This window comes from Pan paniscus, chromosome 18 (genome assembly GCF_029289425.2).
Source record: "Pan paniscus chromosome 18, NHGRI_mPanPan1-v2.0_pri, whole genome shotgun sequence".
In the NCBI taxonomy this organism is placed as follows: Eukaryota; Metazoa; Chordata; class Mammalia; order Primates; family Hominidae; genus Pan; species Pan paniscus.
Window position 1 is genome coordinate 96,177,451 of NC_073267.2, and position 20,066 is coordinate 96,197,516.

A 20,066-nucleotide genomic window follows, 5' to 3' on the forward strand; every position below is an offset into this window, starting at 1 on the left:
CACCATCGTCAGTACTTGGTAGCTTTCATCATCACATCATCATCATCCTATTGTCCTCCTCAGTCATACTGCATGTGCTTTAATCTTAGAGTTGATTCTTAAAGAAACAGCAAAGTGTAGCATAAAGAGCGCTGGGCTTGGTGTCACATTGTCCTGGACTTAGATTCTTGGACCTGCCACTCACTGCTTGTTTTCCCTTGGGCAAGTTTATTAAATTCTCTGAGTATTGTTTTCATTCTTTGTAAAATGAAAATAACTGACTTCAGTTCTTAGAGTTGTTGTGAAAATTAAGGGAAATACAGTATGTACAGTTTCTAGAATATAGTAGGTGCAAAATAAATGGTAGCTGTGATGATGACAATGGTGATGGTGATAATGTTAGTGATGATGGTGATGATGATGATGGTGGTGATAATGGTAGTGATGATGGTGACAATAATGGTGATGGTGATGATGATGGTAGTGATGATGGTGATGATGATGATGGTGGTTGTGGTGATGGTGATGATGACGGTGGTGGTGGTGATGGTGATGATGGTGGTGATGGTGATGGTGATGATGATGGTGGTGCTGGTGATGGTGATGGTGATGATGATGGTGGTGATGGTGATGGTGATGATGATGGTGGTGGTGGTGATGGTGATGGTGATGATGATGATGGTGGTGATGGTGATGGTGATGATGGTGGTGGTGGTGATGGTGATGGTGATGATGGTGGTGGTGGTGGTGATGGTGATGATGATGGTGATAATGATGGTGATGATGCTGGTGATGGTGATTGTGATGATAGTGATGGTGATGATGATGGTGCTGATGGTGATGATGATGATGGTGATGGTTGTGATGATAATGGTGATGGTGATGATGATGGTGCTGATGGTGATGGTGATGATGACGATGGTGATGGTGGCGATGATGATGATTGGCAGTGATAATGGTGGTGATGATTATGATGATACTTATGGTGGTGATGATAATGTGTCAGTGTTAGCAGTGGTGATGGAGATCTCAAGCAGTCTGACCACCCATCCAGTCCAAACATTTCTCTTCAGGAGACCTGAGATAAAAATCACTCAACATTTGCCTAATATCAGCAAATAACCACAATATATTTTGTAATACTGAGACATAAGACATAATAAGGTTACTGCAGGAACAGTTTGCTGTAATTCTTTTTCTGGGAATTCTAGAAAGCATCAGTGCCTGGCCCTCCAAAACTGCAGGAAGAATGGAACAGCAGAATTGGGAGCTGGGACACTCACCCTGTGGGAAAAGTGACTCTCCTTATCACCACATAAGCTTAAAGGAAGCCAACAAGTCAACCTCATTTGGAAAATTTTTTAAAACCTATTTCTTAAAGTTCCTCAAGGTAGCAAACTCATGAGACTTCCCCTTAAAGATTAACTATCATCTTGAAATTTTGATCTACTTTACAAAAAGTAGCAACATTAAAGAAACTCTTGGGTGAGACACAAAATAACATTATTTTTATTTCTGACCTTTGGGTAAAGTGGAGATAATAATAACACATGCTTTTCTGTATGATTCACATTAGTACTTCCTGTTTCTAGCATAACACACAGTAGGTTCTCAAAAACTATAGTCTGTCAGATGAAAGAATGGTGAAGTGCATGAATAGATGAAGGAAATTCTTCTGTATATGGCAAATTTGACACTAACATATATATTAATAATAACATGACACTAACTTTTTCAGCCCCTTTCTTCACTAAATGTGATTTTGTTTGGGAATTTTGTTTTGCCTGTTTTAATATCACTAACTTACCCCAAAGTTAATTGTAAAATAATATTTATTTCTTTATATAATATAAATATTTATTATTTATTTATAGGCATTTACTACATGCTAGAGGATTTTACCTGTACTAAGCCGTTAATCTGCACAACAACCCTGTCCAGGTAGGTTATCACAATTATTCTCATTTCACAAATTAAAAAGATAAAGTACTTAATTTGCCCTAAAGATAGAATTTCAGGAGTCCAAAATCACATATGTATTAGTCCATTCTTGCAGTGCTATTAAAAAAACATACTTGAGACTGGGTAATTTATAAAGAAAAGAGGTTTAATTGGCTTACAGTTCTGCAGGATGTACTGGAAGCATAGCACCTTCTGCTTCTGGAGAGGCCTCAGGAAACTTGCAATCATGGCAGAAGGTGAAGGGAAGCAGGCAAATCACATGGCCAGAGTAGGAGGAAGAGAGAGGGGAGGTGCCACATACTTTTTAACAACCAGATGTCATGAGAATTCACTCATGATCATGATGATAGCACTAAGGGGGATGGTATTAAACCATGAGACACCACCCCATGATCCAGTCACCTCCCACTAGGCCCCACCCCCAACACTGGGGATTACAATTCGACATGAGATTTGGGTGGGGACACAGATCCAAATCATATCAACCTACTTACAAGGTTATTCATTGCAGCATGATTTGTAATAGCAAAAATGTGAAAACTGAAGGCCTGACAACTGGGTGCTGTTTAAATAATTGATGATGCATACGTTGAGTGGAACATAATTCAACTGTCAAAAAATGAGGCAGATATTTATACATTGATGTGGAGGTATGTCCAAGATATATTAAGTGAAAAAAAACAGCAAAACAGAGAATAGTAGGTAATGTATATTATATGCAGTAATGCACCACATAAAAGCAGACCACATATGGCTGGGCACGGTGGCTCACACTTGTAATCCCAGCACTCTGGAGGCCGAGGCGGGCGGATCATGAGGTCAGGAAATCCAGACCATCCTGGCTAACATGGTGAAACCCTGTCTCTATTAAAAAATACAAAAAATTAGCTGGGCATGGTGGTGGGCATCTGTAGTCCCAGCTACTTGGGAGGCTGAGGCGGGAGAATGGCGTCAACCCGGGAGGCAGAGCTTGTAGTGAGCTGAGATCGTGCCACTGCACTCCAGCCTGGGCGACAGAGCGAGACTCTGTCTCAAAAAAAAAAAAAAAAAAAAAAAAAAAGACCACATATATGACAGTGATCCCATAAGTTTATAATGGAGCTAAAAAATTATAAAGGAGCTAAAAAATTCCTATCCTTGTAGTGCAATGCATTATCTTTTCTGTTTAGTTATGTTTAGATACAAAATTACTTACTATTGTTCTGCAATTGCCTACACCATTCATTATAGTAGCATGCTGTATAGGTTTGTGGCCTAGGAGGAGCAGGCTGTACCGTGTAGCCTAGGTGTGCAGTAGGCCATACAATCTACGTTTGTGTAAGTACCCTCTATGATGTTCATACAATGATGAAGTTGCCTAACAATGAAGTTCTCAAAATATATCTTGCTGTTAAGTACCAGATGACTGTATTTTCTTGTGTAGGTTGTTGTTACATCTGGAAGGATACCCAAGAAAATGGTAAGAGTGGCGGCTTCCTAGAAGGGGAACCAAGAGGCTGGGTGGGTTAGTCAGGAGACGCCAGGTGATGCTACAGTAGCAAACGACCCCCAAAATCAAAGTGGCTTAAACAACAGAGGTTGACTTTTCATCTATACAAATGCTCATGGGATAATGGGCATTCTCTGCTCATATATCACTCAAGAATCAAGCCTTGCTGGTTGCCACACCTGAGGGTAAAGAGGTCTGGAGGATCTCCGGAGGTCTGGAGGTCTTCCTTGAGCTGACAATAAACTGTGCCAACCTTCAAGGGAAATGTGTGACTGCTGCTCACAGTCACTGGTAGCGCTTGTCACATGATCCCCTCAGCCACAGGGGGACCAGGAATTGCAAATCTCTGGGTGCCTAGGAGGTAGGGAGTGGAACCTATTTAGTGAACAGCGTTAACGACTACCACTCTGGGGACAGAAATTGGAAGCAGAATTTCTTTCCTCCATAAACCCTTTTAAACTCCTGAATATATTAACCATATATGAAATGAAAAAATTTTAAGTACTCTAGATGAGTTAAGTAGCGTTTAAGATAAGCATGTTATAAGCTCCAGGTGACTTGTAGAGACCCTACATCCCCCCAGGTGAGAGGAAGGAGAAATCACTGCAGTCAGGGAGTGGGGAGGTCAGGAAAACACAGACCATTTCACTGTCAATGTGCGTTTCAGGAGAACCTATTGTGTGCCAGAGCTGTGCTCTGTAATGGGAATGCACAGCTAAATAAGACCTGGTCCCTTCCCTTGAGGAGTTCATAGTCTATTTGCCTGGAAGCCAAGAGACCTGGGTTCAAATCCCATCTCTCCCTGAGTAACGTTGTTTTACTTCACCTGTGAAATGAGGCTGAAATACCTACTGTAGAAGGTTACTGAGAGGATTGGCTACACCGCATGACCAAGGGTCTGAACAAACCTTCATTGACTAGGAACCTGTTGGTCCCCAAGACATCTCGCATGTGCAAACACCATGCACGGTTTCTACCTTTCCTTGAGATGTTCGCGACGTGACAAAGAGATGCAGTTTTACAGACTGCAACCTTCTTCCTTTTTCCCCCTTGCTCCTGTTTTCTTCTCTCTGGTAATGGACCAGCTCTCTGGGGTTAATAGGGCCACTTTTCATCCTGTCGAACCACATCGTCTGTGATCTTCCCATTCAATAAATATTAGAATGTATCCATGGGGAATAATCTGCCCGGTATCTTATCAAAACTTTCAAAGCTGTAACTCAGTTCAGATGGGGGGATTTTCAGGCTGCAAAGGCAGGAAGAATGTCAGGATCTTGGGACTATCAAGATTTGGATTAGCAAGCAATTTCCTGAGTTCCCCGACTTCACAGATGAGGGCAGAAAGGTCCGTTCTGAATGGAACCCATTAATCTCCCTGTTGTGAGCGAGGAAACGTTGGAAAGCGCAGGTGTTAACAGTCTCGGTGTTATTTTTGGGAGAATGTGAATTGAACACTCACAGGAAGTGTACTATTCCCTTGCCAGCATCCTGGAGTATTATTTTAGGCAGCAGAACTGAGGCTTGTGAGCAGAAGTCAGCTTTCAACACACCTTTAAGGCAAGAAGGGTCCTTCACAAGCAAGAATTTTGCTGCTGTGTTTGGAGGACTTAAAATAATCAATGTGTTCTGCAAGGATGCTCAGAAAGGCCGCCTAGAGAACGCCCCAGTACAGCAACGACCACGCAGCGCCACAGCCACATATGACTCGGGAATATCTGGACTAACCCTAGTTCTGCGGCCGAGAGGGGCTAACGTACGCACCACCAGCCCCTAGACAAACACAAATGCTTGTGAGTTTTAGGTTCCACCGTTGTCACTTCAGCCCAGGGTCAGTAAACATTTTCTGTAAACGGCCAGATGGTAAATATTTTAGAATTTGTGGGCCGTACGGTCTTTGCTGCCATGATTCAACCCTGCCATTGTAGCATAAAAGCCACCTTAGGCAATCCACAAACAAACGGGCATGGCTGTGTCCCCATAAAACTTTACAGGCAGTGAAATTTGAATTTCACATAATTTTCATATGTCATGAAACAGAATTCCTCTTTTGATTTGTTCCACCATTTTAAAATGCAAAAACCCACTTTTGGCTCTCGGACTGTATGAAAACAGCCCCTTTGGCTGTCGGGCTGTCATTTGCTGACCTCTTCTAGACGATTTAATTTCCACACTGACACTATTGCCTAAGGCCCATTTCCAGATTTTCTTTGGCATTGCCCTTCGAGCAGGCTCTGAGACACGAACATGTGACAGAAAGTGGAAAGGTTATTTTTCTTCCAGCTCCAGCCCGGCCTGTCTCCAAACACGGGAGGAGCCTATTGAAGGAAGATTCCTCACTCCTCTGCACCTCCCTCAAGGTCTGAGCCTGCACATTCTTCAGGGGTTAAGCTGCTTTGGCGGAGGCAGAGAGGGCAGAAGGGGATGATGGTGTGGCAGGAGACCCCTCCCACGAGCATCAAATCTTCCGCACAAGGCACTGTGTTCACAAAAAGCCTCTTGTGAGTGGCGTTTTGTGGTGAGCTATTTATTCATTCCTTCTATAAATATTTCTTGGGCACCTACCTGGTGCCAAGCCCTGTCCTAGGCACAAGGATACAACCAGGAGCAAAACAAAGTCCCCGCCCTCTCCAGGCCCACATTCCTGCAATGGGAGCGAAAGGGCCGAGCTTCCTGTCTCAGTGGACAGGATGAACAGCAGCAGGAGGGTGCATTCAGCCCCAGGGTAGAGAAGACCCATGGAGCCCCTGCCTCACGAATGGGATGAAAGCGTGGGTGGCAACCAGGCTTTCCTAACAGTGGGATGGGCGGTTCCACCCGAGGTCACCTGGATTCCTGATAGCCCGGGGAAGCAGCTGCTGACATCTGAGTCACACACTCGAGCACATGCCCATGCCCATAAGTCACCTCGTTAAGTGCTCCTGACCCAGGAAATACAACCTAACTTGACCCACCCCTAGCCCTTCATTCACCCGACGCAGCTGTAATTGGCACCCACCCATCCCCCGTCATCACATCTCCCCTCAAAGAAGAGGGAAAGCCTGCATTTGCTGGGAGAGGACAGAGGCCAAGAGAGTATGCCAAGCGGGGCGGCCCAAAGAGGGATTTCTGACCAGGTCGGTCAGAAGGAGAAGGAAGGGCTGGAAGAACCACATGGACAAAGCCAGAGGCAGGGGTGCCTGGGACACCTCCAGGGCAGTGAGCAGGCCAGTCTGCCACAGGACACAGTCATCTGGGAGAATCCTGTATCCTCCCATCCGGGGACCCAGACTCCTGGCTAGAAAAAGCAGATGTTCCCAGCACTTTGGGAGGCCAAGGTGGATGGATCGCCTGAGGTCAGGTGTTCTAGACCAGCCTCGCCAACATGGCAAAACCCCATCTGTACTAAAAGTACAAAGAAAAAATTAGCCAGGTGTACTGGTGCAGGCCTGTAATCCCAGCTACTTGGGAGGCTGATGGGGAAGAATCGCTTGAGCCTGGGAGGAGGAAGTTGTAGTTAGAAGAGATCAAGCCACTGTACTCCAGCCTGGGCAACAAAGAGAGACTCTGTCTAAGACAAAAAACAAAAAACAAAAACAAAAACAAGTATTATCACCACTCCCCAAGGACCACATAGAACTCCAAACCTGTCTTCTGCTCTGCTGCCACACGACCTTCCTAAAATGTAATCCCAACTGTGTCTCTTTCCTGCCTAAACCCCACTGGTGTTCCTCCCCAGCTGCCTTGGAAATAAATCTGCACTCCTGGCTACCACCCAAGGCCCTGGAGATCCAGCCCCACCCACCCTGACACTCTGATACCCGACACTCCCTCCAGCACAGTGTCTTCCAGCCGCACTGAACCACCAGCCTCTGCCTGTTCATGTGTGGCTCAACTCTAACCAGGCCAGGGGAGAGGGACCCTGGGAAGCGTGGCTCTCCCCTGGGTGAGTCAGAGTAGCACCTTCCAGGGCAGCCTCCCCCTGGAATGTGTCCACCTGCCTAACACAGGCCAGGCAGCTTGTGTTGTATTATTATGTAAACTCTGCATAATGGCAAAGGCAATCGCCCCATTTCACAGCTGAGGACTGAAAGCCATTTGCCCGAGGTCACATGGCCAGTGAGTGGTGGAGCCAGGGCTGTCGTCCCGTCTGTGTCCGTGATCTTTCCTCCAGGGAGTCTGAAGCCTTCACTTGCATGACGTTGCTTGGGACAGACATTAAAACGCAGAGTCGGCCGGGCACGGTGGCTCAGGCCTGTAATCCCAGAACTTTCGAAGGCCCAGGTGGGCGGATCATGAGGTCAAGAGATCAAGACCATGCTGGCCAACATGGTGAAACTTCATCTCTACTAAAAATACAAGAATTTTTATTTGGGAGTGGTGGCACGTGCCTGTAGTCCCAGCTACTTGGGAGGCTGAGGCAGGAGAATCACTTGAACCTGGGAGGGGAAGGTTGCAGTGAGCCGAGATCACACCACTAAAAACCACAGAGTCCTGGGCCCCGGCCTCACAGATGTGCTGATCTTAAGTGTCTGGGGTGCAGCATGAGACTCTGCATTGTCCCAAGCAGCCCAGGCGATCAGCATGAGGCCCCTTACCCGCAATCCCCCGTCCTCTCTTCGACGGTCTCTGGTCCTCAGCTACAATTCGGATTTCCCAAAAGGGCAGGCAGGTGGGATTTAGTCTTATGACTAGGCTTTGCAGAGACAGTGATGCCCGACAGAAAGGGAGAGGGAAGAGCAGCTGAGGAGGCCGAGGTGGAGCTGCAGGGCTGACTCCACCATTCCTGGTTGCAATCTCACCCCACCCTGCTTCTTTGGGCCTCAGTTTCTCTATCTGTACCATAGATGCGGTGGTCCCTGCATGGGCAGGGAACAGGGTGCTGCAGGCCCCCCCATAGTGGTCCTCATTTCTAGGGCCTGCCCTTGCCTTCTTCCTGTTCACAGCAGAGAAGACCTTCCCAAGGTGAGTGTGTGGGGTTGTCAGGCCTGGAATCTCATTAGTCCCACACAAGCCTGTTAGAACAAGCAGTTTTCCCGATGGAACAGGTTCTAATGACTGCACACAAGGAGACAAATGGAAGATACAAATACCAGCAACTCAAGTCATAAATACTTACTTTCTCTTTTAACATTTTTACGATACTCCCTCTTTTCAGATGCAATAATTTACACTAATGTGTTCCTCCCACCATGCCTTCTATTCCTCTGACATCTGTTTAAACGTCAGGACAGCAGGACAAGAGTAAATCACATTATACTCATTATATGTATTTAATTCTACCGTGTGCTGCTGAAACCATAGCAGCCTCATGTACAGACCCAACAGCCACAAACACCAATGTTGTTCTTTGCCTTATCTTGATGAATTAGGCATAAATCGTAACTCCAGCAAAGTGGAAAAGTACCAAAATGCCATCGAGTTGGTCTGGCTGTTTTTTAAGGAGTTGGAATGGAACATTCTTGTTGGGAGCCATGAATCAGTGTCTGGAGGACCCGCCACCAAACACTTAACACCAGAACTTTGGGAGGATGCAGGGAGAGAAATGCTACTTGTTTCCTAAGATCACGTGGTTGGGAAAATATCTCAAATGGACTCTCGCTGAGGTCTGAAGTCATTTAAAGAGAGAGAAGACGTCTCCATAGCGATTAGGTTCCACTTCATGGGAAGAAAAAAACCCGAAAAGCAATGAAACGTGGCTTAAACAGACAAGATTTGCTCCTCCAGCATAAAAGAGAGGGCCTTGGAGCTGGGATGGTGCCTCTATGAAGTTGACAGGGGTCTAGTCTCTTCCTGCCTCCCTGCAATGTGGCCCTTCTTTTTATGGTCCCAGGTGGCTGCCTGAGCTCCAGCCAACATGTCCAACTTTCTGACAGCAAGATGGAAGAAGAAAGGCCATGTCCTTCCCTTTAAGAAAAAGAAAAAAGACTATTTTTTAGAACAGTTTCAGATTTGCCGAAAAATTGTGAATATAGCACAGAGTTCCCAGAGTGTATACCCCATATGCAATTGCCCCCATTATTAGCATATTTTTTGTTGTTTTGTTTTGTTGAGACAGAGTCTTGCCCTGTCACCCAGGTTGGAGTGGAGTGGCGCCATGTCAACTCACTGCAACCTCCACCTTCCAGGGTCAAACAATTCTCCTGCCTCAGCCTCTGAAGTAGCTGGGACTACAGGTGCATGCCACCATGCCCGGCTAATTTTTTTTCTGCATTTTTAGTGGCTACGGGGCTTCACCACTTTGGCCAGGCTGGTCTTGAACTCCTGGCATCAAGTGATCCTCCTGCCTCAGCCTCCCAAAGTGCTGGGATTACAGGCGTGAGCTACTGTGCCCAGCCCATTATTAACATCTTATGTTAGTATGGTGCATTTGGTATAATTAGTGAACAAATACTGACACAATATCATTAACTAAAGTCTATGCTTCCTCTAGGCTTCCCTAGTTTTTGCCTAATGTGTGTTTCCTGTTCCAGGATCTCAGGTGAATTTAGTTGTCATGCCTCCTTAGGCTCCTCTTGGCTTCATCCCCTTCCCTTTAAATTTAAGGAGATGTCCTGGAGGTATCACATGACACTTCCTCTTACTGCTCATTGGCCAGAACTTAGTGACATGGTTGCACATAGCTGCAAGGAAGGCTGGGAAATGAGTCCTTTCCAGGTAGCCATGTGCCCAGCTGAACCTAAGGAGAGGTGGAGAATGGTTTCTGGGAATAGTGAACAGGCACTGCCACAGCAGGGTCTTAAGAGACCACTTCAGTCGGCTGTCTGCTGCAGGCTGACATGCTCCCAACAGCTGCATTTTGTGGAAGCAACTGCAGCCCAGGACAGTTAAGTGACTACTTCAAGATCACAGAGCCAGTCCCTGGGGAGAGGGACAGCACATGTCCCTCCAGTCTGCCAGGCTCCCTGGGCTCTCCTCTTCTCTTCATCTCGGAGCTTGTTTCGGAGCAGATGCCAGCTGTCATCCTGTTCCCACGCCAAGCCCCAGTTCAGGCCTGGAACCTGCCAAGAGGCTACCCTTATCCCTGGGCTGGGTCAGATGGTCCTGCCCTGTCACCCTAGCCTGGATCGAACTGACCGGCTTGCCAGCCAATCTGTTCTTCTGGGAGCTTTTCTGGAGCATCTGCACTGTGGCAGGCACTGTTGTAAGCCTTTTTACACTTGGAGTCTTGGAGTTCTCGAAGCAAACGCAGAGTTAAGCATTGTTACCGAGGCTCCCGAAGGTGAATCTGCCAAGGTCACAGCCAGTAGAAGGTGGAGCTGGGATCCCAATCAGGCCGTCTCAGGAGCCCACACTTGGGCCCCGTGTGACACAGTTGCAGAGCTCTAAGAGCTCATCTAACTCACGTGGGGACAGCGGGCGTCTGTATGTCTCTCTGGAGATTCTCGTGGTTCTGGAGGCCAAAAGTCCAAAATCAAGGAGTCCGCAAAGCTGGTCCCTTCTTGGGAAGTCAGGAGGAGAATCCGTTCCTTCCTCCCTCCCTGCTTCTGTTGCTGCCAGCAGTTCGTAGTGTTCTCTGGCTCGTAGACGCATCGTTCTGCTCTCTGTCTCCATCGTTTCTCAAGCCTACTCCCTGAGTGTCTGTCCAAACTCATCTTAACTTGATGACAGCTGCTCGATGACACCTTTTCTGAAAGTAAGGTCACATCCCCAGCTACAGAGGGTTACGACTAGGACCTACCCTTCTAGGGGTCACAAGCAGCCCACAACAAAGGGAGGTGCATAGGTACGTGCATAGGGAGGTGCTCAGCAGCCCAGGAGAGCTGCCGTGAGTGTGGTCAACTGTGGCCTTCCTGCTTACCTGTTTATTTTTGCCTGCCCTAACAATCAAGGCGCCAGCAAGAAATCGATGTCCCTCTTACATGGGGACTTGGAAAGAGTTTAACATGAGGACAATTTACAGAAGACAGCAACAAGGGTGGTACAGCTCTCCTCCCCCTGCAAAACATAAACAGCAGGGAGCAGAGACCAGCACCATGACTGAGGGGTTGGTGGGGGAGTTACTAGAACCCCAGACACAAAGAGGCCCAGTGGAGAGGGGCCTGTCCAACAGGAGCTGTGGCCTTCTTCAGAGGGACAAAGCCAGCCTATGTACAAGTCTGTAGCAAGGCCAGTGACTACCCAGCTTCTCTCCCCACCTCCCTCCCATCTCTTGCTGTATCTTGATTTGGCTGAACTCAACAAGATGCCGGGGCAAAGGAGCCTGATTAATACGACGCAAGGGAGTCCATGTTACAATCTCCGAGGGCACAGAGGGAAAAGGAAGGAGAGGCAGACACAGGGAGCAGCTGGAAGGTGTCCAGTGCATCCACCCAGCACCCAAAACACCCTGCCCAAACGTCTGTGGTGCCAAATGCTCAGTGTGCAAGCTCCCCAGCAGTGGGGGCGTAGCAAGTGACAACCACCGGCGTGCACTTGGACATTGGAGTCTGGACTCGTGTGGCCAAGAAGCTGGAAGAGAGGAGAACCACTTCTGGAGATGGTGCTCGTGACAACTTCACTGCACCCGCTCCCTGGGGTCCCAATGGCCGCATTGCAGGGGGCTGGGGCTCATGCTGTGGCCTCCGAGCCCAGCTCTGGTGGTGGAAGCTGCACCCCACCAGCCTGATTCTATGCTTTGATTTCCCAGGCTCTCATTTCCACATCTTAAAGCCTTCTGGAAATTCTGTAAGCTTTTCAGTATCCCTTTCCAAATTCCTTTGCTGCTGAGTAAGGCAGAATGAGTGTCTGTTGCTCCAACCAAGAGCCCTCTGTGATACTGAGCAGGGGCAGCAGTCAGGGTCCTGGAAGGAAAGAGGCAGCACCCTTGGCTGGCGATCTGGAGAGCCTTTAATGAAGGGACCAGTTACAGAGGCTCACACAGGTGAAGACAGCCAGAGACAAGCCACGGCAGGACGCCATGGCCAGGCTGAGACTAGAGAGGGCAAGGGGAGCTTGGAAGCAGCAGAGATACGGAAGAGAGGAGCTGTGGTGAGAGAAGGACAGGGCCACTGCCAGGAGGAAGAAATGGCCTGACATCTCTCGTCCTGCACACCACTCTGCTGAAGGCACCTCCTGCAGCTGAACCCAACCGGAAGCCAGGGAGAGGATGACGGGGTTCAGGCTCTGCCATCTCCAGAGTTCAGAGGTGGACAGAGAAGGCTGGCACTGGAGCTGGGGAGCACAGTGAAGGGTAGCCAGCCCCAAGGAAGGCCAGGGGCATGGGCGCAGGGCCCACTGCAGGCCTGGGCACTATCCAGACACGTTCTCCACGCGACCTCATTGAATCTTGACGGTGGCCCTGCTGAACAGCCTTGGAGGTGGGCTGACGGGATGCAGCCCCGGGGCCGGTCTGACTCAGCACCAGAGTGGCAGCTACCTCACTTGAGCCCACAGCAGCCCTGCTGGCTGAGCAGAGCAGACGCACTGTTACTGTTTTCACCATGAAGCAAACAGGCTCAAAGAGGTTAAGTTGGTGTCTTGAGTATGTATCTGTGCACAGGGGCTCACTGCTGTAACAAGCAACCCCAGGTTTCAGGAGCTTCACCTGACTCATGCTCCTCTCATGGCACAGAATGTGGGGCAGTAGGGTGGGTGGTTGGCTCCATGGAGTCATTCGAGAGTCCAGGACCCGTTTTCTAGGTCTTGGAGTTTCTTTCCCTGGAGCTCAGTGTCCGGCCAGTGGACAGAAAAAAGAAATCATAGCAAATGGCAGGAGAAGTTTCAGGGGCAGCTGGCACTCTTTCCCACGTCCGCTGGCCAGAGCTCAGTCTCAGGTCCTGCCTGGCTTCCCGGGGTGGGAGATGAAGTCGGCCTGTTGCCGCGAGGGAGGGAGCTATGTGCATAGGGAGGTGCTTGGGCTGCTCTGCAGAGCACCCCTGAGGCGGGCCCGTGGCAGGCCGCACGGAACACAGAACCCTGTCGCTGGGAAGGGTGAGGGTCAGAGGTGGGAGACGGGGTGGGGAGGAGAGCAGTGCCCACTGTGCACACCTTAGAACCTTGGCCAGGGTTTTGGAAGCCATTGAAGGGAGTGGTGTCAGCTTGCCTGAGGGTCCTCAGCTAGTTAGGCACAACCCGGGGCCCCAAGCCGAGCTGGGAATTTTAGCTCTTGGAGCTCTGCCTCCGCCACACCGTGCACCCTGCACGGAAAGCTCGGAAATCACCCCAGCTTTCCGAGACGATGTCTGCTACCTCCCACATCTTCCAGGCTTTGGATCTCATTCCCTTCCCCCCAGCCTAAAGCATCATGCTTGCCCTTATGAAATTTCCCGGGAGCACTGTGAGACTCTGGGATCCAGAGGGCTCCAAGTTTGGGGTAGGCAGAGCCCTTCGCCTGCCCTGCGTGAGTCCAGCCCACAGTTTCTAGGAGACGCCAGGGAACATACCGCAGGCAAGTCGCCGCAGAGCTGGCTGCAAGACAGGCGGCCTTACAAATTGCTCTGTTAAACCTAAAAGCTCCAGCAATCCCAGGGATTACGAGGCGCCCCGGCGAGGCCTTGTTAGGACCGGCCTCCGGGAGAACACGGAGGGTATTTACATTTGTTGAAGGGCTCATTTTCGTGAAGGATGACAGGGCCTCGGCCCCAGAGGATCATGTGTGCATGGGCTTTTTATTTCCAGCAAACACTCAAACTCTCAAGAGGTCAGATACAGTGCAAGGCAGAAATCATGCTCAGCTGCAGGCAGGGATGTGGCTGTGTGCTGACCCAGTGCCCTGGAGCCAAGGTGTTTCTTCAATTCTGGTTTCCGTGAGCTTGGCAAAGGTGACACCTGTATCAGATACCTCGTCTCTACTACTAGATCACCGCAGTCTCACCTGCGGTCTTTGGCTCCTTACTCCGGGCACCACTATGGCCGCCAGACCTTCATGGTTCCAACCACATTCTGCAAAGCACCTTACTGTGTCCACGCTGGACATAGTCCTCCTCCCACTCTGGGGACTTCCTGTCACCTTGGAGGCCGTGGCTGCTGTGGCACCTGCCCAGTGCCCAGCCACGCACCAACAGGAAAGACTTCATGCATCATAGAGTAGATAATTGGCCAATGGGCAGCATGAACCAGTGGGCAAATTGTTCTCTTCTCTCCTCCTTGGATGGTTGTCCTAAGAAGCAGTTATTTATATGGATTTTTGGAAGAGTCCCCTAAAACTGTGCAATCAATTGCTCCTAATACCAAGTGCTGGCCAGTTCAGTAATGAACCCTCCCTGGGATTGCACCCCCTAATCCAATGGCAGAACATTAGGTTTGCCTTGACTTCGGTTTTCTGGGGAACATGCACTCATATACGCACTCTGTACACACACACTTGCACATGTATGGAAATGGCGATTGATCCTTTCTTGATCCCAATAAGTCATGGGATCTCTCTTTTCTTCCCACACAATGATTAACAACAACAATGTCATGGTCATCACTATCTATCATTTATAGAGCTCTGTGGCAGAGACCAGCAACTCGTTCTCCAAATCATTTTCCTTTTCCTCCGAGGAACACAGCCATCCACATTTCCCAACCTCCCTTGCAGTTAGGGGCAAATGAGTGATTGAGTTGTGGCCAATGACAAGTGACAAAAGTGATATTGACCACTGCCGGTCCTGATCCATCAAAATCTCGCATGCCAGCTCCCATCCTCCATCCTCTCCACCTGCTGAATTAAGAGGTCTCCCGATACCTGGGAGGAGAAGAGCCTCCCATGAGAACCAACCAGCTGGGAAAAACAGTGCTGCGCTGTTATGTAAAGAAGAAAAAACTTGCTGCGTATGGAGCCTCTGACATGTGGGGATTAGGGTTTGCAATGAGAAAACCATCCTCATAAGTGTGACTTGCCTGGTTTTGCCTCAGTGGACTCCTATGCACTACCTCATTTAATCTTTTTGATTGTTTGTTTTTTAGACAGAGTCTCACTCTGTTGCCCAAGCTGGAGTGCAATGATGTGATCTCGGCTCACTGCAACCTCTACCTTGTGGGTTCAAGTGGTTCTCCTGCCTCAGCCTCCAGAGTAGTTGGGATTACAGGTGCCTGCCACCACACCCAGCTAATTTTTTGTATTTTTAGTAGAGACAGGGTTTCACCATGTTGGCCAGGCTGGTTTTGAACTCCTGAACTCAGGTGATCCGCCCGCCCCGGCCTCCCAAAATGTTCGGATTACAGGTGTGAGCCACTGCACCTACACTAATCTTTTTTAAATTCTGTACTTTATTAGTGAAGTATGTTGCTCTACCTGCCCCACCCCACAATACGAATCTCACCCAGGATCCCCATCCTTTTCCCTCATTCTCCCTTCCCCCTCGACACCCCTGCACAAGTGCACCAGGAGTCCCTGACCACTGGCCATTTGGAGGTTGTCCATTGGGTAGCAATGTGGAAACCCCCAGGGCTGGTGTGAAAACCCTCCGGGCCTTTGTGGGGAAAATGGAGGGGGCCGAGGGAGTCCTAGGAGGGGCTTATTTGAGGGTCCTGGCCACTTGCTTGCAGACCAGTTTGATCTCCTCATCATGTGGACAGGTAGGGGTGAATTCTTCCCAGCCATAGGCACTGCCCAAGCACCGATGCCATCCCCGGAAGGTCTCAGGGATGGGGAAGCCCTGGTACTTCTCACAGTCCACCTGGACTATGCAGAGCTTTGACAACAGGCTGCACTCAACCAGGGAGAGCTCGTTGCCATTGAGAAACCTCTTCTGAGAGATGCCCTCATCTTCAGCACTGCTGTCATCCACTTCTTCTGGGAAGGGGGATGTCGAGTAACTGTCTAAAACCTTCAGGGCTCTCAGGAGCCCCTTGTCCAGAGTATCGTTGAGTCCTGCATTTGAACTTGATGTAGGCAGAAAAGTCGGCAAATACATCCAGCCCAGCTGTGTTTGACTCAGGATTTAGAGCTCTTAGCTTGGGGTACCTGCAGGGGCACAGCACTGCCTCCAGAAATTCCTCAATCTTTTGGGTGTCTGTGTGTGCTTCCATGCCACGCAGCAGGAACAGGAGCTGCCCTCCTGGGCACAGCTTCTGCACTGTCACGGTCTACCTCTTGGTGTCAATGGTGGTGATGTTGAAAGTGACTCCTTTGAGCCAGAGCACCATGAACAGTCTCTAGAAGAAGGGGCAGTTCCTGGCCAAGCGCGGTGGCTCACGCCTATAATCCCAGCACTTTGGGAGGCCGAGGTGGGTGGATCACCTGAGGTCGGGAGTTCGAGACCAGCCTCGCCAACATGGAGAAACCCCGTCTCTACTAAAAATACAAAATTAGCTGGGCGTAGTGGTTCATGCCTGTAATCCCAGCTACTCGAGACGCTGAGGCAGGAGAATCGTTTGAACCCGGGAGGCAGAGGTTGCAGTGAACCAAGATCGTGCCATTGCACTCCAGCCTGGGCAACAAAAGTGAAATTCTGTCTCAATTAGAAAAAAAAAAAAAAAAAGAAGGGGCAGTTCCCAGTCTTGGCTCCATCACTGCCAGCCTTCAAGAGCAATTTCACCTGTGGTTGTTCTTCAGCCATGGTTGCATCAGGGCCCATTTAATCTTCACAAAGAAAGTACAATTATCATTGCAACTGGCCTGGTGCTGAGATTGAGACTTGAAGAGATCACAGTACTTAGAAGCTCACATAATTAGCAAACGGAGGGGATCTCTCAAAATTTTAAGCTAACTAGAACTCTTGCCATCATGAAACATGTCCACCTCCACTTTATAGATGAAGAGACTAAAGTCCATAGAAGACGAATGACCAGTTGAGGTACCACTCAGTTTGCTAGCATGCCAATGGGCAGTTTTCCTGACCCCCAATCTCCTAAGCCCTTTCTAAGGCATCATGGACTGACAAGTGTCTTCATAGTCCTTTGCTGTCTTTCCCAGAGAAGGAGGCAAATTATCCATTTAGAGGAAGCAATGATCAAAGAAATAAATCAGTCGTATCCCATAACTTGGTGTTGAGTCTGATAGACACCGGGCAGAGAAGCAATCGTGTTGCAATGCAGGGAATAGACAGGGTTGGAACTGGCCCCTCTGCTAAACAGCTATGTGACTTGGAGCAAGTGACTTAGCCTCTCTGTGTCTCCAGGACCTCATTTGTAAAATGAAGCTAGTAATGTCACCTGCCCAAAACAATTGTTGGATAGTGTCTAACAAAGGTTTTTGCACTACCCCATGTAGCTAGCACATGATAAGCCCTCAAACATTAGCTGTTATTTTATTTCACTATGTGGTCAGTCCAAGGCTACCCACATTTGCCAGCTCATCCTATGTCTGCCTAGTGTCTCTCTCTTTTTTTTTTTTTTTTTTTTTGTTCCTCCAAAGTATTTATCTCACTTTCCTGCCTCAAAAATCCATGGCCACACACTGACTCCCCTCCCCCCTCATTAAACCAGGCTTTCAGGAAAAGATCTAATATCAGTCAGATAATGTAAACCATCGAGATACCTCGCCTGGGGAGCTTTGCTAGTTCAGCCTAAGCTTTCAGTGAAGGTGCAAGCAACAGAGCTTCCTGGGACAGGGATTTGGAGTCTGAGCTGGCAAGCGTGGGGCAAGCAAGTGCGGAGGATGGAGAACCCCTCCAGCAGTGCCCAGGTGGATGTCCTCTCCCACTCCCTGCTCAGATGCCCTGGACTATGTATCATTTAGGCACTTGGGTCTGAGTCACCAGATGGCAGGGATGGCTTCAGCCTTCCCTCTGAGCCAAACTGAAAGCCCATAGTATCCACCCCAGCTTGGCTTTGTGGTTTTCTGTTTTGCTCATTCCCAAAACTAGGTCCTCAGGAGGATGGAGGTCTGGTCCTCCAGATAGAGGATGATCTGTGTGATTCCTGGGAAGGGTGGGGTGAAAGCAATTATCTTTGAAGCAACAGAGACATTTTTCCAGAGAAGGATGCGGACTGTAAGGAATGGGGGAGTGTGGGAGGAATACAAAACATTCTACCAGAAAGTGCAGAAGGCCTCCGAATACAGCATGATCTGAGGAGTCTTAGGTTCCTCCCACCTCCTCAACAGCAACTGTTCGTCCATTCATCCATCCATCCAATCTTCATTCCATTAATTCTTCCTTTTACTCATACAGCGATCCATCCATCCATCCATCTATCCATTCATCCATCTATCCATCAGTCCACCCATCCATTTATCCATCCTTTCATCCTTTTATTCATCCATCCATTTATCCATCCATCCTTTCTTCTATCACCATCCATCCATCCATCCATTCACCATTCCATCCTTCTATTCATCCATCCATCCATTTATCCATCCTTCCATCGTTTTATTCATCCATTCTTTTACCCATCTATCCTTTTTTCTGTCATCATCCATCCATCTGTCCATTTATCCATCCTTCCATCCTTCTATTCATCCATCCTTCCTTTCTTCTATCATCCTCCATCCATTCATCCACCTTTCCTCCCTTCATTCCTTCCACCCACCCACCCATCTACCTATTTATTTGTTGACTACATCATTATCAAGGTGTTAAATGTGGGCCAAGCACTATGCTAAGCACTGAGTCTATGATATTGAGCAGGAAGACACCGACGGCCTCCCCTACCCCAACTCAAGCTCATTGGCCAACGGAGTATTCACAAGGATAATGATTTAGCTGTTGTCTTGTCCAGGCTCCCTTAAAAGCAGACCCTGGCTGGACGCTGTGGCTCACGTCTGTAATCCCAGAACTTTGGGAGGCCAAGGCAGGTGGATCTCCTGAGGTCGGGAGTTCGAGACCAGCCTGACCAACATGGAGAAACTCTGCCTCTACTAAAAATACAAAATTAGCCAGGTGTGGTGGTGCATGCCTGTAATCCCAGCTACTCAGGAGGCTGAGGCAGGAGAATCACTTGAACCCAGGAGGTGGAGGTTGCGGTGAGCTGAGATCATGCCATTGCACTCCAGCCTAGGCGAAAGGAGCGAAACTCTATCTCAAAAAATAAAAAAGAAAAGAAAGTAGACCCTGAGGCAAGGAATGCAAGCAGGGTGTTTGGAAAATGATCCCAGGAAATACTTACAGGGGAGTGAAGAAGTGAGACAAAAAAGGGAAGGCTGTCAATAAAAGGTTCACTATCGAGAGACTGCTTGCCGTGGGTACCTGGAGCTGTATCCTGCTGGAAAACTATAGGAGGCTATGCCTCACAGTCATCCCAGCTGATGGATGGGAGAGGTGGGATAGCTGTTCTCTGACTGTGGTCGCCAGTTGTTGAGGGATGCTTCAGCAGTACCTGAGCATCCCTGGGGCCCTGGGGAGCAGAGCCAGATCCCTATTCAAAGGAGCTGCGCATGGGATGGGGGCAGGGACAACACACAGAGGGAGAGTGAGTGAGCATCTTAACATTTTACACAACCTTTAACATCTTTTCATGTCTGTGCAGGCACAGAAATATTTTGAAAGGATGAGCAAAGACACGACAAAGTACAGTGAGGCTGCTGTGTATGAGCCCAACACACACAGGTGAACAGCCATGCCCTGTGCAAGCACAAAGCAACTGGAAGACACATTAAAGCACAGTACAGAATAACACAGCATTACAGTACTTACAAAGCATCTGGGAATTACTCTGACAAGGAAAGTGCAGAACTTTCATGGAGAAATGGAAAACGTTATTAAGATGTGAAAAAAACCTGAACCAATGAAAAGCAATCCAGTTTGTGGGTAGGATGACTGAAATGCATGGAGCTGCCATTTCCCTTCGAGTTTAACCTTCGCATCCCATGAAG

At 48.7% G+C, this 20,066-nt stretch overlaps 1 pseudogene; it reads right to left on the minus strand.

Moving 5' to 3' along the window:
- Positions 1 to 15,647: 15,647 nt before the first annotated feature.
- LOC100967458 (chloride intracellular channel protein 1-like) lies at positions 15,648 to 18,179 on the minus strand (annotated as a pseudogene).
- Between the last annotated feature and the right edge of the window lie 1,887 nt (positions 18,180 to 20,066).